The sequence below is a fragment of the Oncorhynchus masou genome, chromosome 29, assembly GCF_036934945.1.
Source record: "Oncorhynchus masou masou isolate Uvic2021 chromosome 29, UVic_Omas_1.1, whole genome shotgun sequence".
Taxonomy (NCBI): Eukaryota; Metazoa; Chordata; class Actinopteri; order Salmoniformes; family Salmonidae; genus Oncorhynchus; species Oncorhynchus masou.
This window is the reverse complement of record NC_088240.1, coordinates 55,312,963-55,335,949: the sequence shown is the minus strand read 5'-3', so window position 1 is coordinate 55,335,949 and position 22,987 is coordinate 55,312,963. Positions and strand designations below refer to the sequence as shown.

Sequence of the window (22,987 nt, the reverse complement as noted above, 5' to 3'; positions counted from 1 at the left end):
TATTTCTTTAAAACAATCTAATATCATCTTATGGTCAGATCAAAATGATGTACACAGAACTACACAACATGTTAATCATTCCAAAATAGACTACAGATGCATAAAACCATTTTGTATTTGATACACGTTGCACCCCCCCCCCCCCCCTCTCCTGCTGAGTGTTGTGAGGTTATACCCTGTCTCCCTCTCTTCATTCCTGGTCCACTTCCATTGTTAGTCACCTTGTTTATTGGCTGGAGCAGCCGTGGCGTACTGGACATCATCTGAAACTACAAACGACAGGATGCAATAAGCTGGAGAATAGCAGCAATCTGAGGAAAGTTCTCCATTCACTAGAGCTCCCTAACTCTCTGTCTTCTTATCCTGAGCAGAAAATAAAAAAATCAATAGCAGCTCACCGGGCTTGATAAAAGCACTGGACAGGGAGAGTGGCTGCGCTGGATATAGTAAATTAAAGTGATCAAAATTTTCCAGTCGACTCAGCCCGCAGCCTACATAAACTAACAACCCTGTCTCCACAGCTGCCTGTCACCCAACCTCTCCCCACTGTCTTTTCTCTCTCTCCCCTCACCTTTATTTCTGTATTTTCTTACTTTCACTATCCTTTTTTTCTCTCTCTCTCTCTCTTTCCTTCCACCTCTTACTGTATTTCAATTTTAGCAGTGTCTTAGCCTTTTGGCTCCTGAGTATTCATGGTGGCAGGTGCCTTTACACACTTATACACGCATGCACACACATACACAGGCACACACAGAGATACACAAACGCACACGTGCACACACACACACACACACACACACACACACACCACAAACAGGTATTAGTTTCATGAGAGTGCTGGTTGGGTGTGATTTCCCTTTAAGAGCTGTGGGTTTGGAAGTGAGGTGTTACCTGGCCCGTTCCATGAAAGTATTTGATTTCTTTGACCTACAGTAGCCTGACATGGACAGTGTCCAAAGCCAGTGCCATGTTCTCAGAGAGGAGCTAGGCTTGGATCATATGATAGTATTTGCCCTTCACAAAACAACAGATTCACCATTGTGTTTGGGAAAAATGACACACCCACTGTAAAAGCACTTATCTGAATAACTATTTTTAAAAGCACAACACTTACAAAGAACATGTACTGTAATGGTTCACATGAATAAATTTTGTAGAAAAAAGGTTGGCATTTCCTGAAGATTTCAATGATTTATAGTCCCAAATTGTTTCAGCAACCATGGCTACATTCCCCTCCCAATATGGACGTGAAAGCAAAAGTATAATAATCCTAGCAAATCCTTTTTTGTCCAGGTGACTGACGAAGTAAATGTTATGTATGTACAAACATATGTCAAATCCTCAAACAGAGGCATGACCCTGACCCTGACCCATATACAGTATCAGTCAAAAGTTTGACCACACCTACTCATTCAAGGGTTTTTCTTTATTTGTACTATTTTCTACATTGTAGAATAATAATGAAGAAGAAGAATAACACATATGCAATCATGTAGTAAACAAAAAGGTTTTAATCAAATCTAAATATATTTTATACTTGAGATTCTTCAAAGTAGCCACCCTTTGCTTTGATGACAGCTTTGCACACTCTTGGCATTCTCTCAAACAGTTTCATGAGGAATGCTTTTCCAACATTCTTGAAGGAGTTCCCACATATGCTGAGCACTTGTTGGCTGTTGTTTTTTTACTCTGCAGTCCAACTCATCCCAAACCATCTCAATTGAGTTGAGGTCGGCTGATTGTGGAGGCCAGATCATCTGATGCAGCACTCCATCACTCTCATTCTTGGTCAAATAGCCCTTACATAGCCTGGAGGTGTCACAAGCAATGCACCCCCACACCATAACACCTCCTCCTCCATGTTTCACAGTGGGAACCCCACATGCAGAGATCATCCGTTCACCTACTCTGCATCTCACAAAGACACGGCTGTTGGAACCAAAAATCTTTGGACTCATCAGACCAAAGGACAGATTTCCACCGGTCTAATGTCCATTGCTCGTGTTTCTTGGCCCAAGTAAGTCTTCTTCTTATTGGTGTCCTTTGGTAGTGTCACACCCTGACCATAGTTTGCTTTGTATGTTTCTATGATTTGTTTGGTCAGGGTGTGATCTGAGTGGGCATTCTATGTTGTGTGTCTAGTTTGTCTGTTTCTGTGTTTGGCCTGATATGGTTCTCAATCAGAGGCAGGTGTTAGTCATTGTCTCTGATTGGGAACCATATTTAGGTAGCCTGTTTGGTGTTGGGTTTTGTGGGTGATTGTCTTCTGTGTCAGTGTTTGTTCCACACGGGACTGTTTTGGGTTTACACGTTTGTTGTTTTTGTAGTTTAGTCATGTATAGTTTTCTTATTAAAAACAAACATTAATTTCAACAACGCTGCATTTTGGTCCTCCTCTCCTTCGACGGAAGAATCCTGTTACAGGTCGTGGCTTCTTTGCAGCATTTCTTTTGAATGGCACCGACTGCCGTTTTACGGTCTCTTAACCAATTGTGCTATTTTGTGTCGGTTTTTTTGCATTATTTTTAACTGATTTTGTACATCATATTTCTGCCTCTGTCTCTTATGACTGAAAAGAGCTTCTGGATATCAGGACAGCGACCCACCTCGTACTGGAAGAAGATGTTTTCTTTAATGAGTCGGACACAAACGATATACTTCAGACACCCGACAAGGACAACATCCCAATCATTGGCAGGAGAAAGAGACAGAGATATCGGGAAGGAGGTTGGGATGTCTTTTAAGGATCCGACGGCGAATGGTTAATCTGCCTCTACCATCAGTACTATTAGCCAACATACAATAACAGGATAACAAAATAGACGAGCTACGATCACGAATATCCTACCAACAGGACATTAAAAACTGTAATATCTTATATTTCACCGAGTCGTGGCTGAACGACGACATGGATAAAATAAAGTTGGTGGGTTTTATGCAGCATCGGCAAGATAGAACAGCTGCCTCCGGTAAGACAAGAGGTGGCGGTCTATGTATATTTGTAAATCACAGCTGGTGAACAAAAATCTAATAGTAAGGAAGTCTCAAGGTTTTGCTCACCTGAGGTAGAGTATCTCATGATAAGATGTAGACCACATGATTAACCAAGGGAATTTTAATCTATATTTTTCGTAGATGTCTTTTTACCACCACAAACCGATGCTGGCACGAAGTCTGCACTCAATGAGCTGTATATGGCTATAAGCAAACAGGAAAATGCTCATCCAAAGGTGGCACTTCTACTAAATCCAATTTATGCTAAGCTACATGACTGTTTTGCTAGTAGAGACTGGAATATGTTCCAGGATTCTTCCGAAGTCATTGAGGAGTACACCATATCAGTCACTGGCTTCATCAACAAGTGCATCGGTGATGTCCCCAGTGTGACCGTACGTACATACCCCAACCAGAAGCCATGGATTACAGGCAACATCCGCACTGAGCTAAAGGGTAGAGCTGCCGCATTCAAGGAGTGGGACTCTAACCCGGATGATGATAAGAAATCCTGCTACGCCCTCCGATGAACCATCAAACAGGCTAAGTGTCAATATAGGACTAAGATTGAATTGTACTACACCGGCTCCGAGGCTCGTCGGATGTGGCAGGGCTTGAGAACTATTACAGACTACAAAAGGGAAGTACAGCCGCGAGTTGCCCAGCGACTCGAGCCTACCAGACGAGCTAAATTACTTCTATGCTCACTTCAAGGCAAGATGCACCGAAGCATGCATGTTCCAGATGACTGTGTGATCAAGCTCTCTTTAGCTGATGTGAGCAAGACCTTTAAACAGGTCGAAATTCACAAGTCCGCTGGGCCAGACTGCTTACCACTATGTGTACATAGCATGCGCTGACCAACTGGCAAGTGTCCTCACTGACATTTTCAACCTCTCCCTGTCTGAGTCTGTAATACCAAAATGTTTCAAGCAGACCACCCTAGTCCCTGTGCCCAAGAACACTAAGGTAACCTGCCTAAATGACTACCGACCGGTAGCACTCACGTCTGTAGCCGCCAAGCGCTTTGAAAGGCTTGTCATGACTCATATCAACACCGTTATCCCAGAAACCCAAGACCCACTCCAATTTGCACACCGACACACCAGATCCACAGATGATGCAATCTCTATTGCACTCAACACTGCCCTTTCCCACCTGGACAAAAGGAACACCTACAGTTAAAGTCGGAAGTTTACATACACTTAGGTTGGCGTCATTAAAACTAATTTTTCAACCACTCCACAAATTTCTTGTTAATAAACTATACTTTTTGCAAGTTGGTTAGGATATCTACTTTGTGCATGACACAAGTCATTTTTCCAACAATTGTTTACAGACAGATTATTTCACTGTATCACAATTCCAGTGGGTCAAAAGTTTACATACACCAAGTTGACTGTGCTTTTAACTTCTTGCGACGAGCAATCCCGTATCCGGAATCCTATTTATAGCCTCAAGCTCATTAGCATAACGCAACGTTAACTATTCATGAAAATCGCAAATGAAATGAAATAAATATATTTGCTCTCAAGCTTAGACTTTTGTTAACAACACTGTCATCTCAGATTTTCAAAATATGCTATTGAACTATAGCTAAACAAGCATTTGTGTAAGAGTATTGATAGCTAGCATAGCTATAAGCCTAGAATTCAGCCAGCAACATTTTCACAAAAACAAGAAAAGCATTCAAATAAAATCCTTTACCTTTGAAGAACTTGATGTTTTCAATGAGGAGACTCTCAGTTCGATAGCAAATGTTCAGTTTTTCAAAAAAATATATTTGTGTAGGACAAATCGCTCCGTTTTGTTCACATTTGGCTACGAAAAAAACCTGTATCCAGCTATAGCCTCAAGCTCATTAGCATAACGTAACGTTAACTATTCATAAAAATCGCAAATGAAATAAAATAAATAGGCTAGCTCTCAAGCTTAGCCTTTTCTTAATAACACTGTCATCTCAGATTTTCAAAATATGCTTTTCAACCATAGCAAAACAAGTATTTGTGTAAGAGTATTGATAGCTAGCGTAGCATTTAGCGTAGCATTTAGCGGGCAACATTTTCACAAAAACCAGAAAAGCAAAAAAATCATTTACCTTTGAAGAACTTCAGATGTTTTCAATGAGGAGACTCTCAGTTAGATAGCAAATGTTCAGTTTTTCCTGAAAGATTCTTTGTGTAGGAGAAATCGCTCCGTTTTGTTCATCACGTTTGGCTACCAAAACAAAAAAAACGAAAATTGAGTCACCAAAACGCCAAACTTTTTTCCAAATTAACTCCATAATATCGACTGAAACATGGCAAACGTTGTTTAGAATCAATCCTCAAGGTGTTTTTCACATATTTCTTCATTGATATATCGTTCGTGTAAGTTTTCTCCTCTCAATCACATGGAAAAATACTTGCAGCTGAAGTTTACGCACCAATTTCGACGCAGGACACCGGGCGGACACCTGGTAAATGTGGTCTCTTATGGTCAATCTTCCAATGATATGCCTACAAATACGTCACAATGCTGCAGACACCTTGGGGAAACGGCAGATATTGTAGGCTCGTTCAGGGCGCATTCACAGCCATATAAGGAGACATTGGAAAACAGCGCTTCAAAATTTTTGCTCATTTCCTGTTTGAAGTTTCATCTTTGTTTCGCCTGTAGCATCAGTCCTGTGGCACTCACAGATAATATCTTTGCAGTTTTGGAAACGTCAGAGTGTTTTCTTTCCAAAGCTGTCAATTATATGCATAGTCGAGCATCTTTTCGTGACAAAATATCTTGTTTAAAACGGGAAAGTTTTTTTATCCAAAAATGAAATACTGCCCCTAGAGTTCCAAGAGGTTAAACAGTTTGGAAAATTCCAGAAAATTATGTCATGGCTTTAGAATCTTCTGATAGGCTAATTGACATCATTTGAGTCAATTGGAGGTGTACCTGTGGATGCATTTCAAGGCCTACCTTCAAACTCAGTGCTTGACATTGCTTGACATCATGGGATTATCAAAAGAAATCAGCCAAGCAAAAAAATTGTCAACCTTTGTAGTCAGGTTCATCCTTGGGAGCAATTTCAAAACACCTGAACTGTACCATGTTCATATGTACAAACAATAGTACGCAAGTATAAACACCATGGGACCACTCAGCCGTCATACCGCACAGGAAGGAGACGCGTTCTGTCTCCTGGAGATGAACGTACTTTGAAAAAAATAAGCAAACACATTTGGTGTTTGCCAAAAGGCATGTTGGAGACTCCCCAAACATATGCAAGAATGTACTCTGGTTAGATGAGACTAAAATTGAGCTTTTGGCAATCAAGGAAAACTCTATGTCTAGTGCAAACTCAACACCTCTCATCACCCCGAGAACACCATCCCCACAGTGAAGCATGATAGTGGCAGGATCATGTTGTGGGTATGTTTTTCCTAGGCAGGGACTGGGAAACTGGTCAGAATTGAAGGAATGATGGATGGCGCTAAATACAGGGAAATTCTTGAGGGAAACCTGTTTAAGTCTTCAAGAGATTTGAGACTGGGACCGAGTTTCACCTTCCAGCAGGACAATGACCCTAAACATACTGCTAAAGCAACACTCCAGTGGTTTAAGGGGAAACATGTAAATGTCTTGGAAGGTCCTAGTCAAAGCCCAGACTTCAATCCAATTGAAAATCTGTGGTATGACTTAAAGATTGCTGTACACGAGTGGAACCCATCCAACTTGAAAGAGCTGGAGCAGTTTTGCCTTGAAGAATGGGCAAAAATCCCAGTGGCTAGATGTGCCAAGCTTATAGAGACATACTCAAAGAGACTTGCAGCAAAAATAGCTGCAAGAAGTGGCTCTACAATGTATTGACTTGGGGGGGAGGTGAATAGTAATGCACACTCAAGTTTTGAGTTGTTTTGTCTTATTTATTGTCTGTTTCACAACAACTCAAATATCTTCAAAGTGTTGTGTAAATCAAATGATACACCCCCCACAACCACCCCCAAAAGTTGGTTTCAATTCCAGGTTGTAAGGCAACACAATTGGAAAAATGCCAAGGGGGATGAATACTTTCGCAAGCCACTGTATATGCAAAATGTATACAGTGAGGGAAAAAAGTATTTGATCCCCTGCTGAATTTGTACGTTTGCCCACTGACAAAGAAATTACGAGTCTATAATTTTAATGGTAGGTTTATTTGAACAGTGAGAGACAGAATAACATCAACAAAATCCAGAAAAACACATCTCAAAAATGTTATTAATTGATTTGCAGTTTAATGAGGGAAATAAGTATTTGACACCTCTGCAAAACGTGACTTAGTACTTTGTGGCAAAACCCTTGTTGGCAATCACAGAGGTCAGACGTTTCTTGTAGTTGGCCACCAGGTTTGCACACATCTCAGGAGGGATTTTGTCCCACTCCTCTTTGCAGATCTTCTCCAAGTCATTAAGGTTTCGAGGCTGACGTTTGGCAACTCGAACCTTCAGCTCCCTCCACAGATTTTCTATGGGATTAAGGTCTGGAGACTGGCTAGGCCACTCCAGGACCTTAATGTGCTTCTTCTTTAGCCACTCCTTTGTTGCCTTGGCTGTGTGTTTTGGGTCATTGTCATGCTGGAATACCCATTCACGACCCATTTTCAATGCCCTGGCTGAGGGAAGGAGGTTCTCTCCCAAGATTTGACGGTACATGGCCCTGTCCATCGTCCCTTTGATGCGGTGAAGTTGTCCTGTCCCCTTAGCAGAAAAACACCCCCCAAAGCATAATGTTTCCACCTCCATGTTTGACGGCGGGAATGGTGTTCTTGGGGTCATAGGCAGCATTCCTCCTCCTCCAAACACGGCGGGTTGAGTTGATGCCAAAGAGCTCCATTTTGGTCTCATCTGACCACAACACTTTCACCCAGTTGTCCTCTGAATCATTCAGATGTTAATTGGTAAACTTCAGACGGGCGTGTATATGTGCTTTCTTGAGCAGGGGGACCTTGCGGGCGCTGCAGGGTTTCAGTCCTTCATGGCGTATTGTGTTACCAATTGTTTTCTTGGTTACTATGGTCCCAGCTGCCTTGAGATCATTGACGAGATCCTCCCGTGTAGTTCTCGGCTGATTCCTCACCGTTCTCCTGATCATTGCAACTCCACGAGGTGAGATCTTGAATGGAGCCCAAGGCCGAGGAAGATTGACAGTTCTTTTGTGTTTCTTCCATTTATGAATAATCGCACCAACTGTTGTCACCTTCTCACCAAGCTGCTTGCGATGGTCTTGTAGCCCATTCCAGCCTTGTGTAGGTCTCCAATATTGTCCCTGACATCCTTGGAGAGCTCTTTGGTCTTGGCCATGGTGGAGAGTTTGGAATCTGATTGATTGATTGCTTCTGTGGACAGGTGTCTTTTATATAGGTAACAAACTGAGATTAGGAGCACTCCCTTTAAGAGTGTGCTCCTAATCTCAGTTTGTTACCTGTATAAAAGTCACCTGGGAGCAAGAAATCTTTCTGATTGAGAGGGCGTCAAATACTTATTTCCCTCATTAAAATGCAAATCAATTTATAACATTTTGACATGTGTTTTTCTGGATTTTTGTTGTTGTTATTCTGTCTCTCACTGTTCAATTAAACCTACCATTAAAATTATAGATTGATCATTTCTTTGTCAGTGGGAAAACCTACAAAATCAGCAGGGGATCAAATACATTTTACCTACAGTGAGGGAAAAAAGTATGTGCAGTATATGTAAGCAAAAAAAAACTAAGATATTTGTCCTTCGAAGAGGGGCGGTGGAGGGGTTAAATACATTTTTTTTAAAGGGCTTGTAAGTAAGCATTTCACTGTAAGGTGAACCTGTCGTATTCGGCGCATGTGACGAATACAATTTGATTTGACTTGATTTGACAATGAAGGCCTGATTCACACAGTCTCCTCTTTGAAGCATTACTTGGGCTGCAATTTCTGAGGCTGGTAACTCTAATGCACTTATCCTCTGCAGTAGAGATAACTCTGGGTCTTCCTTTCCTGTGGCGGTCCTCATGAGAGCCAGTATCATCATAGCGCTTGATCATTTTTGTGACTACACTTGAAGAAACTTTCAAAGTTCTTGACATTTTCCAGATTGACTGACCTTCATGTCTTAAAGTAATGATGGACTGTTGTTCTCTTTGCTTATTTGAGCTGTTCTTGCCATAATATTTACTTGGTCTTTTATAAAATAGGGCTATCTACTGTATACCACCCCTATCTTAACACAACTGACTGGCTCAAACACATTAAAAAGGAAAGAAATTCCACCAATTAATATGCCCACCTGCTAATTGAAATGCATTCCAGGTGGGTGACTACCTCATGAAGCTGGTTGAGGGAATGCCAATCGTGTGCAAAGCTGTCATTAAGGTAAAATGTGGCTACTTTGAAGAATCTCAAATATGAACTATATTTTGATTTGTTTAACAATTTTTTGGTTACTACATGATTCCATGTGTTATTTCATAGTTTTGATGTCTTCACTATTCTTCTACAATGTAGAAAATAGATTTAAAAAATGGAATGGAACCAGTAGGTGTGTCCATACTTTTGACTGGTACTGTATATTGCCAGCTTTGGACAAATGGTGGCCTTCAGTAGCTCTTAAATTAAAGTGCATTTGGAAAGTATTCAGATTCCTTAACTTTTTCCACATTTTGTTACGTTACAGTCTTATTCTAAAATCGATTCAATATATTTTTTAGTATAACTGAATAGTGCGCTGGGCTTTCATGAGTTGTCTTACAAAATGCAATTAATCAATTACTGTAATGCAGTAGACAGCTGACTCATAAGGCTAAGGAGGCCAACCCCTTGCAGCGACCCTTGGCATTCTGTCCTGAGAATAGTGAGTAGGGATTAATAAGGATTGACCAATCAGCTCTAGTCTCTAGGTGATGGAGCTTTACAAGAAAACACAGTGGCTGTGCTCCTTCTTTGTCTCTCAACAGCAACAACCCATATTATTCCAAGTCGTTTTTAGTAGTAGGCGCATCATGTGTAGCACCATGTTCAGGCTATACGATTCCACATAACATGTTGTGTTCTTTTGATCACCTTCATCTATGTTTTGATGATCATGAGCTGTGATGTGGAGGCCTGTTTGTAGATGACCCTTTACTGCCCCTACTTGGGTGTTAGGACTGTGGGGTAGGGGGAGAGAGAGAGAGGGTGTCTATGTGTGTGTGTGCCTTGGTGGTTGCGTGCTTTGGTGTGTGTGTGCAGCCTGCACTAGTTATGGCCTAATAGCCAGCTGACCTACAAAAGGTCAGACAGCCTTGAGACGCTTAAACCCAGCGGTAACCCCAAGCGCCCTGCAGTCTCTCCGCTTAGCCCAGACCAACCTCCCTGCCTTCTCAGGGAGAGGGGTCATGTCCTGGCCAAGCTGCCACTCCTACAGCCCCCAGCTCCAGTCTCCACACACCCACCCAGCCACCAACCCGGCTCCTCTGTCCACATCTGAACACCTCTAACTCACAACTCTGCTGTGTTCTCTCAATTCACCTTACTCAATATGTACAATAGCACTTATTTTGGATTTGCCATCTGTAGTCTACAGACTATCAGTAACATTTAAATTAACTATCTATTAACACTAATCCTAGCCCTAACACTATCTTTAACCCCGACTCTAACCCTTATTCTAAACCTAACCATAATCTTAGAAAGCAGTTGCTTATCAACAGATAGTGTGTTGATAGTATGACAGAACACAGACGGACTATCCGGACTATCCAAATAAAGTGTGTGTCACGCCCTGGTCTATATTTATTATGTTTATCTTCATTTATTGGGTCAGGCCAGGGTGTGACATGGGTTTATTAGTGGTTTGTTTTCGTCTTGGGGTTGTGTGGGGTGTATAGCGTAGTCTATGGCTGCCTGAGGCGGTTCTCAATCAGAGTCAGGTGATTATCGTTGTCTCTGATTGGGAACCATATTTGGGTAGCCATATTCTTTGAGTGTTTTCGTGGGTGATTGTTCCTGTCTCTGTGTCTTCACCAGATAGGACTGTTTAGGTTTTCACGTTCTGTTTGTTGTTTTTGTATTGTTCGTGTTTTTTTGTTCTTCAATAAATATGTCTCAAAAGTACCACGCTGCATTTTGGTCCGCTCCTCCTTCAACAGAAGAAAGCCGTTACAGAATCACCCACCATAACAGGACCAAGCGGCGTGGTAACAGGCAGGTGCAGCAAAGAGAGGAATGGACATGGGAGGACGAATTGTTTGGAGAAGGACCCTGGGATCAGCCTGGAGAATATCGCCGCCCCAAAGAAGAACTGGAGGCGGTGAGAGCTGAGAGGCGCTGGTATGAGGAGGCAGCGCGGCGACGCGGATGGAAGCCCAGAGTCAGCCCCAAAAATGTCTTGGGGAGGGGGGCTCAGGGAGAGTGTGGCAGAGTCAGGAGTCAGACCTGAGCCCACTCTCCCTGTTTATCGTGAGGAGCCAAGGAGGAGACCAGAACCAGAGCCGGTGTTGGAGGTGAGCGAAGCAGAGACTGTGAAGGAGTTAATGGGGAAATTGGAGGAGAGAGAAATGAGGGAGTTGCTGTGTTGGTGCTTTTTGCATGGAATTCGCCCGATGGAATGTGTCAGGGATTTGTTGGCACCTGGGTCAGTGCTCCATACTCTTCCTGAGGTGCGTGTTAGTCGGCTGGTGAAGTTGGTGCCAGCCTCACGCACCAGGCCTCCTGTGCACATCCCTAGCCTTGCACGTCCTGTGTCAACACTGCTCTCAAGATCTCCAGTACGCCTTCACGGTCTAGCCCATCCTGTGCCACCTCCACACACCAGTCCTCCGGTGGCAGCTCCCCCACCAGGATTCCTGTGCGTGTCCTCGGCCCAGTACCACCTGTGCCAGCACCACGCATCAGGCCTACAGTGCGCATCGCCTCTCCAGCGCTACCGGAGCCTTTCTCCTCTCCTGCGCTGTCGGAGCCTCTCGCCTCTCCAGCGCTGCCGGAGTCTCCCGCCTGTTTAGCGCAGCCAGAGCCTTCCTCCTCTCCTGTGCTGCTGGAGTCTCCCGCCTGTTTAGCGCAGCCAGAGCCTTCCTCCTCTACAGCGCTGCTGGAGTCTCCCGCCTGTTTAGCGCAGCACAAGCTGTCAGTCTGCATGGAACAGCCAGAGCTGTCAGTCTGCATGGAGCAGCCGGAGCTGCCAGTCTGCATGGAGCTGTCAGTCTGCAAGGAGCTGCCAGTCTACAAGGAGCTGTCAGTCTGCAAGGAGCTGTCAGTCTGCAAGTAGCTGTCAGTCTGCAAGGAGCTTTCAGTCTGAAAAGAGCTGTCAGTCTACATGGAGCAGCCAGAGCTGTCAGTCTACATGGAGCAGCCAGAGCTGTCAATCTACATGGAACAGCCAGAGCTGTCAGTCTGCATGGAGCAGCCGGAGCTGCCAGTCTGCATGGAGCTGTCAGTCTACAAGGAGCTGTCAGTCTGCAAGGAGCTGTCAGTCTACATGGAGCAGCCAGAGCCGCCAGTCAGCATGGAGCAGCCAGATCCGTCAGTCAGCCAGACTCTTCCAGATCCGCCAGTCAGCCAGACTCTTCCAGATCCGCCAGTCAGCCAGACTCTTCCAGATCCGCCAGTCAGCCAGACTCTTCCAGGTCCGCCAGTCAGCCAGACTCTTCCAGGTCCGCCAGTCAGCCAGACTCTTCCAGATCCGCCAGTCAGCCAGACTCTTCCAGATCCGCCAGTCAGCCAGACTCTTCCAGATCCGCCAGTCAGCCAGACTCTTCCAGATCTGCCAGTCAGCCAGACTCTTCCAGATCTGCCAGTCAGCCAGATTCTTCCAGATCTGCCAGTCAACCAGACTCTTCCAGATCTGCCAGTCAGCCAGGATCTGCCAGAAACGTCAACCAGTCAGGATCTGCCGGATCCAAATATCTGGCTGAGCTTCCTCTCAGTGCTGGGCTTCCTCTCAGTGCTGGGCTTCCTCTCAGTCCCGAGCTTCCCCTCAGTGCTGAGCTTCCCCTCAGTCCCGACCTGCCTCTGCCCCGAGCTGCCCCTCTGTCCCGAGCTGCCCCTCAGTCCCGAGCTGCCCCTCAGTCCCGAGCTGCCCCTCAGTCCCGACCTGCCCCTCAGTCCCGAGCTGCCCCTCAGTTCCGAGCTGCCCCTCAGTCCAGTGGGGTTCTGGGTGAGGACTACTAGGCCATGGTCGGCGGCGAAGGTGGACTATCCTAGGACATGAGGAGGGGGGACTAAGACATTTATAGAGTGGGTTCCACGTCCCGCGCCGGGGCCGGAGCCGCCACCATGGACAGACCCGGACCCTCCCTATTGTTTTGATGTGCGTCCGGGAGTCCGCACCTTAGGGGGGGGATCTGTCACGCCCTGGTCTATATTTATTATGTTTATCTTCATTTATTGGGTCAGGCCAGGGTGTGACATGGGTTTATTTGTGGTGTGTTTTCGTCTTGGGGTTGTGTGGGGTGTATAGCATAGTCTATGGCTGCCTGAGGCGGTTCTCAACCAGAGTCAGGTGATTATCGTTGTCTCTGATTGGGAACCATATTTAGGTAGCCATATTCTTTGAATGTTTTTGTGGGTGATTGTTCCTGTCTCTGTGTCTTCACCAGATAGGACTGTTTAGGTTTTCACGTTCTGTTTGTTGTTTTTGTATTGTTCGTGTTTTTTCGTTCTTCAATAAATATGTCTCAAAAGTACCACACTGCATTTTGGTCCGCTCCTCCTTCAACAGAAGAAAGCCGTTACAGTGTGACTCTACAATATGTTATTTTACTTTATAATGTTGTTTAAAAAAGTGTTTAATAAAAAATAAAAATACATTTGTTTTTCTTTATGTCAATTGTTTAATGCCCTGGAATGTTGGAATTTGTATCATTTAAATTGAATAATTAGTTTATCATATTTAGCCTATAATTTGCACACTGATTTACATTTCATTTACAGTGTAAAATTAATTGATTCTATAATTGCTGCTATACAGAAATACAATTAAATGTTTACTGAACAAAAATGTCAACACAACATATAAAGTGTTGGCCCCGCATTTCATGAGCAATAATAAAACATCCCAGAAATTGTCCATATGGAAACAGAAGCCTCACTGGTCCTCAATTGGCAATTCCCACAAAACACCAGTCTCAACGTCAACAGTGAAGAGGCGACTCCGGGATGCTGGCCGACTAGGCAGAGTTCCTCTGTCCAGTGTCTGCGTTCTTTTGTCCATCTTAATCTTTTCTTTTTAACTCTGCCTAGTATGCCAGCATCCTGGAGTTTCCTCTTCACTGTTGATGTTGAGACGGGTGTTTGTGGGTACTATTTAATGAAGCTGCCAGTTGAGGACCAGGGAGGCGTCAGATGTGCACCGGGGCCTCCCACTCCTCTTTCTATTCTGGTTAGGGACAGTTTGCACTGTTCTGTGAAGGGAGTAGTATACAGCGCTGTACGAAATCTTCAGTTTCTTGGCAATTTCTCGCATGGAATAGCCTTAATTTCTCAGAACAAGAATAGACTGATGAATTTTAAAAGAAAGTCTTTAAAAAATATGCCGTTTCCAGCTACAATAGTAACAATGTCTACACTGTATTTTTGATCAAATTGATGTTATTTTAATGGACAACAAATGAGCTTTTCTTTCAAAAACAAGGACATTTCTAAGTGACCCCAAACATTTGAACGGTAGTGTAGATTGACACTACCCTCATCAGAAACACTTATCAAAATACTCAGACATGCCATGTGTCATTAATGTGTCAGAATAAAACTGTAAACAAAAAATGTTTTAAGTCTACATAAAAAAACATAAAAGAAATCCAAGGAAACCCAGGCATACAGTACCAGTCAAAAGTTTGGACACCTAGTCATCCAAGGGTTTTTCTTTATTTTTACTATTTTCTACATTGTATAATAATAGTGAAGACATGAAAAACATAAAATAACACATATGCAATAATGTAATAACCAAAATAAGTTTTAAACAGATCCAAAAATATGTTATATTTGAGATTCTTCATGTGGCGGTCCTCTTGAGAGCCAGTTTAATAATAGTGCTTGATGGTTTTTGTGACCGCACTGGAAAACTTCTTATGGATCAAATCCCATTAACAGGGTCGATTTGACAACATCCGGTGAAATGGCAGAGCGCCAAATTCAAATTAAATTATTAGAAATATTTAACTTTCATACAATCACAAGTGCAATACACCAAAATAAAGCTTAACTTCTTGTTAATCCAGCCACCATGTTAAATTTCAAAAAGGCTTTACGGAGAAAGCAAACCATGCTATTATCTGAGGACAGCACCCCATAAAGCAAATGTAACAGTATAATTTTAGACCGTCCCCTCGCCCATACCCAAGCGTGAACCAGGGACCCTCTGCACACATCAACAACTGACACCCACGAAGCATTGTTACCCATCGCTCCACAAAAGCCGCGGCCCTTGCAGAGCAAGGGGAACTACTACTTCAAGGTCTCAGAGCAAGTGACGTCACCAATTGAAACGCTATTTAGCGTGCACCGCTAACTAAGCTAGCCGTTTCACATCCGTTACACAAACACATGACAATCATATTTCAATCCGCCAGGCGCAACACAAAAGTCAGAAATAACGATATAATTCATGCCTTACCTTTGAAGATCTTCTTATGTTGGCACTCCAATATGTCCAATAAACATCACAAATGGTCCTTTTGTTTGATTAATTCCGTTGTTATATTCCCAAAATGTCCATTTACTTGGTGCATTTGATTCAGTAAAACACCGGTTCCAACTCCGGTCCAAACATTTCAAACAACTTTCCTAATCCAACTTTAGGTATTTTAAAATGTAAATAATCGATAAAATTTAAGACGGGATAAACTGTGTTCAATAGCGGATAAAATCAAAGTGGAGCGAGCTTCAGGTCGCGCGCCCCAAACAAGAGTCCACTTGGCTCGACTACCAGAAAGGAAAAGGCTACTTCTTCATTACTCAAAGACAAAACATCAACCAATTTCTATAGACTGTTGACATCTAGTGGAAGCCATAGGAACTGCAAGCATATTTCTATTAAAATGGGCTTGCCATAGAAATCTAATGGAAAACAGATTTCCCTGGATGGATTGTGCTCGGAGTTTCGCCTGCCAAATCAGTTCTGTTATACTCACAGACATTATTCAAACCGTTTTAGAAACTTCAGTGTTTTCTATCCAAATCTACTAATACTATGCATATACTAGCTTTTGGGCCTGAGTAGCAAGCAGTTTACTTTGGGAACGCTTTTCTTCCAGATGTGAAAATATGTAGAAAATTGTTTTAAAAAATGGAATGGAACCAGTAGGTGTGTCCAAACTTTTGCTGGTACTGTATATAGCCAGCTTCAGACAAATGTTGTCCTTCAGTAGCTCTTACAGTGCATTTCGAAAGTATTTGGATCCCTTAACTTTTTCAACATTTTGTTAGGTACAGCCTTATTCTAAAATTGATTAAATCAATAATTGATGTAACACAATACCATGAAATTACAGAGCATAAACAGGTTTTCAGAAATGTTATTAAGAAACTAAAACGGAAATATTGGATTTACATAAGTATACCATTTACTCAGTACTTTGTTGAAGCACCTTTGCAGTGATTACAGCCTTGATTCTTCTCGGATATGATGCTACAAGCTTGGCACACCTCTATTTGGGGAGTTTCTCCCATTCTTCTATAAGGTTGGATGGGGAGCGTCACCACAACTATTTTCAGGTCTCTCCAGAGATGTTTGATCGGGTTAAAGTCCGGGCTCTGGGTCGGCCACTTAAGGACATTCAGAGACTTGTCCCGAATCCACTTTGGCGTTGCCTTCGCTGTGTGCTTTGGGTCGTTGTCCTGTTGGAAGGTGAACCTTCGACCCAGTCTGAGGTCCTGACCACTCTGGATCAGGTTTTCTTCAAGGATCTCTCTGTACGTTGCTCTGTTCATCTTTCCCTCAATCCTGACTAGTCTCGCAGTCCTTGCCGCTAAAAAAACATTCCAACAGCATGATGCTGCCACCGCCAGGCTTCACCGTAGGGATGGTGCCAGGTTTCCTCCAGACATGACACAGAGCGTTCAGGACAAAGAGTTCAATCTTGGTTTCATCAGAACAGAGAATCTTGTTTCTCATGGTCTGAGTGTCACGGGTTTTCGTCGTCTGAAGAAGAGGAAGAGGAATCATCGGTCCAAAGCGCAGCGTGGTAAGTGTTCATGCTTTTTATTTTAACTGAACACTATAACAAAAATAACAAAGAGAATAACCGAAACCGAAACATTCCGGTAAGGTGCAAAACACTAAACTACCCACAAAAACCATGTGGGAAAAAGCTATCTTAGTATGGTTCCCAATCAGAGACAATGATAGACAGCTGTCCCTGATTGAGAACCATACACAGCCAAAACAAAGAAATACAAGAACATAGAAAAAAGAACATAGAATGCCCACCCAAATCACACCCTGACCAAACCAAAGTCCTTTAGGTACCTTTTGGCAAACTCCAAGCAAGCTGTCATGTGCCTTTTACTGAGTGGCTTCCGTCTGGCCACTCTACCATAAAGGCCTGATTGGTGGAGTGCTGCAGAGACGGTTGTCCTTCTAGAAGGTTCTCCCATCTCCACAGAGGAACTCTGGAGCTCTGTCAGAGTGACCATAGGGTTATTGGTCACCTCCCTGATCAAGGCCCTTCTACCACGATCTCTCAGTTTGTCCAGGAGACCAGCTCTAGGAAGAATCTCGGTGGTTCCAAACTACAATACTGCAGACATTTTTTGGTACCCTTCCCCAAATCTGTGCCTCGACACAATCCTGTCTCGGAGCTCTACGAGCAATTCCTTTCGACCTCATGGCTTGGTTTTTTTCTCTGACGTGCACTGTCAACTGTAGGACCTTATATAAACAGGTGTGTAGCTTTCCAAATCATGTCCAATCAATTGAATTTACCACATGTGAACTTCAATCAAGTTGTGCACCTGAGCTAATTTTCAAGTCTCATAACAAAGGGTCTGAATACTTATGTAAATAAGGTTTCTGTTTTTTTCTGTTTTTTTCTATTTGTCATCATAGGGTGTTGTGTGTAGATTGAGGAGTTTAAAAAATATATATAATCCATTTTAGATTAAGGCTGTAACATAACAAATTGTGGAAAAAGGGAAGGGGTCTGAATACTTTCCGAATCCACTGTATATTCAGCCTGTGGAAACCATACACCATGCTCAACGCTGTACAAAATGTATCTATTTGAATCTCTTTATCAAGAAAAAGGATTGCAATTGCAAATGTCAGTGGTGGCATTCCAATTGAAAACAGTTGGCAGTCCTAAGTTTAAGCAGTGATTTACCAGTTAAAACCTTAAGGAAAGATTACCCCGTTCACCCCTTCTTTAAAGCGTGCGTGCAACATGCTCAGGATGTAATGACTAAATCCTCTGAAACTATTTCCTTAAGTGTTTCTGTAGAGACATGCGATGGCAAATTAATTGTGGGTTTTACTGTACAGTGCAAAGCAGTTCAGGAAATTAACTTCAATTAATGCTAAGCCTTAGGTCTGTGTGATTTAGACAAGCCTTAGGTCTATGTGATTTAGACAAGCCTTAGGTCTGTGTGATTTAGACTGTGGAGTATACTGTAAATTAAGTATAACTATAATGAACTCAATTGAATGGCTCAGCAATATATGTTGTATGTTAATTGTGTGAATGACTAGACTCAAGTACTGGAATACAATGTGATCCATGATCTTACTGGATGCTTTAATTTAAGTTAATGTGTTCATAAAAAAATACAGGTTTTCCATGTGTACATTTGATTATAGTAATCCCATCAATAAGAAGGATGTTTTAGAATGTGTGCGTGTGCGTGTGTGTGTGTGTGTGTGTGTGTGTGTGTGTGCAGGGATGTTTTTGTATCCTGGCTGCAGGAGCTTAGTGATGCTTTTCCCTCATCAATAACCAGCATGCTCTGGAGACATGGCCCTCTGTAGATGCTGACATTGCCTGTCCCCTCCCAACACACACACACACACACACACACACACACACACACACACACACACACACACACACACACACACACACACACACACACACACACACACACACACACAACACACACACACACTCACAACCACTCTTTTAAATAATTTCCTAGCACCTTAATCACAGCTAAGCCACTAACTGATCCATGACAGATATGAGGAGCAACTTGAGCATGCTAACAGGGTTCTATTCTTTTCATCTATTTATTTATTGTCTCTCGTTTTCAAGATAATATTTTGTCTCTGTTAACAGGCCTCTAGACGCTGGTCGGGTATTAATTAAAATCGAAATACTAAATATTGATTGATACGTTATCAGTGCATAGCAGTTGGTCCTCGGGCTATTGATCCGCCCTGTGATTTATTATCATATTTAAGAAAAATCATTTTGTGTGATTATAAGAGGTAATGGACTTTTAGTGAGGGTTGTAATTCTTGTTTGTATCACGTTTGTTGTGTGGGAGGCGGGAGACGATTTCTCAATCGCAGTCGGAGATCACCGATATCCTTGGAGCTGCTCTCCCTTGCGTAAGAGAAAGATCCTGGCCTCTGTCATTGGGAATAATGGGTATTGGGATTACCTCTTTAATCACAACAAAGATTAACAGATGGTATGAGAGCAGTTATTAGCAAACATCTTGCACTCATCAAATCAATAAGTTGATTTGTAATCAGGTTGTTGGTGGGTGTAGGTGGAAAGGGGAGCCGGAGCTGTTCCCAGTGAAAGATCCTGGCAATCAGAGGCTTCTGTGTAGCAATTACCTCTCAGCAAAATAGGTGCTCTTCCTCTTCAATCTGGCAGGCCTCCAAAACACAACGCAGACAGATAGGAACATGGAACATTAACACACTGACACATATACTGCATGAGTAACCCTGTTTCTGAAACACCCTCGGATGTGATATGCGATTGATACATTTCCATGTCAGTGTTCTAATTTGTCAGAATATCTCATGACGTTGTGAAGTGTCCCTGTGAAATACGAGACCGGTGTCTCTATGTTCTTTGAAAACAAAATGGCAAACGCTGCACGCTTTGGTGAGGAATTAACGTTACTATAGATTTGAAAGACGAGGATTCCACAGCCAAGTGTAAGAAGTGATACTGGATTACACTCTCCATGGAGAGAGAGAGAGAGAGAGAGAGAGAGAGAGAGACAGAGAGAGAGAGAGAGAGAGAGAGACAGAGAGAGAGAGAGACAGAGAGAGAGACAGAGAGATAGCAGACTGGGGACCTGGCAAACCCAGACATGAATTCAACAAGTCAAGGACTACTTACACAAAGCTGTTTCCAGCTGTAGCCTCAGTGACCTGGGCTTTAGCACCATCATTTTAATAAGCCTTTTGATTCATATACACCACGTTGTTCTAATTGATGCTGTCTCTTTATCATGGTAATGCTCTACTCTTGCCTTTTCACATGCAGAACCCACAGTGCTGTCTGCAGCTCTTTTTAGTTGTTGTTTTGTTATTGCATGCTGCACATATGAATTTCAGACACACAACTGTCCATATTAGAGGGGGGAAGCGCTTTTTTGAAAAGAGACAGTTTTGTTCTCTCTGTGAGAGTTCTGAATCCAGCTCGGTTTCTTTTTTTGTATTATATTATACTCTATAATTATGCTGTCTCATGCATGTACTGACTACAACTATTTAATTTTTCTCTGTTGGATCTGACTCAGGGAGAGGTAGATGCAAATCAGTAAAAAGGAGAAATTGAAGAAACAAATTCTGTTAAACTTGGGGCGGCAGGTAGCCTAGGGGTTAGAGTGTTGAGCCAAAAACCAAAATGTCACTGGATCAAATTCCTGAGCTGACAAGGTAAAAAATATGTTGTTCTACCCCTGAACAAGGCAGTTAACCCACTGTTACCTGGTAGGCTGTCAATGTAAATAAGAATTTGTTCTTAACTGACATGCCTAGTTAAATAAAGGTTACATAAAAAAAATTATGAACTACCAATTTTCTCCATCTAAGATCATTGCAGTGTTCAATGATTTATGTGGATTAGTCCCATGGCCTTTAGCATTTCACTTTGGTGAGCGACACCCTTTTTTCTCTCTATTCACTGGCTTCCAGACAACTTCCAGACAACACATTTGTTCACATTGAGGAGTATCAGCTTAAGTGACTTTTTGCTTCTGCTTTTAAGGCACCCAAGGGCTGCCGAGCTTTCGAGCATTTCAATAGACCCTACTTGTTCACATTGAAACCCACCTCCGTGGTAGAGACCAAGGGAGTTCAATTAAACATGGCTGATGCAGGATAAGGTAATGTGTTTTGAAAGGAAACAGTCATTGGAGGAGAGCTCGCAGAAACACACATTTTCCACCTTAGCGGATTGGTGCATTCATTACAACAAGAACTAACTACTTATGCGTGAAGAATCTATGTGGGCAATCGCTCTCCTTCATTCTCTCTTTCGCACTCTTTCTCAGACACCACGCATGCACGCACGCATGCAAGCGTGTGCACACATACACGTTGTTAGCCCATACCCTCTACAAACAATGCCTTAATGTTGTGATATTCATTTCTAATAAAACACGGTTAGTTAAGTCACCTGAGCACTATCCGTCCCTCCCGACACTGTCAGATATGCACTTACCAAGGCCAAGGGTGCCAAAACAATGACAGTCCGGGGTAACTGATGCTGTTTAAAAATTCAAAGGCCTCTATTGAACAGACAATGTGGCACACATACCACTGGTCTAGAGACCCCAGATTCCCCCCCCTCCTACAATGGTCTGCCTCCTGTCCAACACAGACAGTCTCTCAGTCTCACGATCTTCGACCACTTTAAGTGCATGTCTTATGCTAACATGCCTCTCTCGCTCTAGACGCCTCCGATTTAAATTGGGTACGTTTAGCATCACATACTGTATGTGAACTTTACTTTACAATTATGAACAGGGAATTGTCACTATGAGGAATGTTGGTGTATAAAGCATCAACTGTCATTTTCCACAAGGCCCTCTTCGCTAGTTCACATCTCTTAATATCGATTAAACAAACAAACGTAAAATGATTTATAATGTCCGTGCCAATTTTATTTTCTGAAACACACTTACATATTATAGACTGAAACGCGCAAAACTATTTTAGATGCATATGCACGCACAAAAGCACGCACAGAAAGACTCACACACAGATGAAGATGCAGGGAGACACACATAAGCACACGCGCGCACCGGGTGTCACTTGTCGAGTGGTTAATATCTTTCCAAGGTCAGGCCTGGCAAGGAATTCCAATGCGATTAAGTGTCATCACTGAGGCTTTAGCCCTTTTCTGCTCATTGTTCTTGGAAATGGCATTAGAGCCACAGCTGACCAGACCAAGGCCTCAAAGTAATTGCTGTACAATCTCTCCTCCACACCAGCTACGTTCCTTCAATGCTGGATATATTAACAGCCACCTCTACCACACAAATACAGTATACTCCATACACACGCACGCACACACACACAGATGTGTACACACACATGCAAGCACCCACTTGCACGCACGCACAGACACACACACACACACACACACACACACACACACACACGCAAAAACTCATTATGATAATGCATTATGAGAATCACTGAAAAATAGTTATTAAATTCAGTTATGCACTAGTGTCTTTTCCCTGCATGAGAATCTGACTGGTTAAGTTAAGGGATAGGGTTGAAACAGAAATGACTTGACTGTTAAGTTTAAGCTTCTGAATGGTTAAAAGGAAGGCAGGCAAAGGTCTCTACAAAATAAAACACAACACCACATAATAATGCTAATTTAGGCTTCATGAAATAGGTCTCAACAACATTTTTGTCTTTGTCTGACTACATTTTAGGTGTACTTTCTGCTTTGTGGTGAAGCTTTTCTGGCCGTAGAATGCAAGGATTACATCGTTTGAGGGCAAAAGAAAGAATAATGGCTTACTGCAAGGAGCACAAGCAAGAGACAAGGCTTTTATGAGTACTTTTTTTGGATGAGAAATGATACTGATATGATGTGAGAAGACACT

The 22,987-nt window shown here is 42.8% G+C and overlaps 1 long non-coding RNA gene across 1 annotated transcript in view; it reads right to left on the bottom strand.

Moving 5' to 3' along the window:
• Positions 1-132: 132 nt before the first annotated feature.
• LOC135521226 (uncharacterized) overlaps positions 133-22,987 on the bottom strand; it is a 30,041-nt gene continuing 7,186 nt past the window's right edge. Inside the window, exon 3 of the long non-coding RNA XR_010452511.1 lies at positions 133-269. This is a non-coding gene — a long non-coding RNA (uncharacterized LOC135521226). The remainder of the gene's footprint in view (positions 270-22,987) is intronic.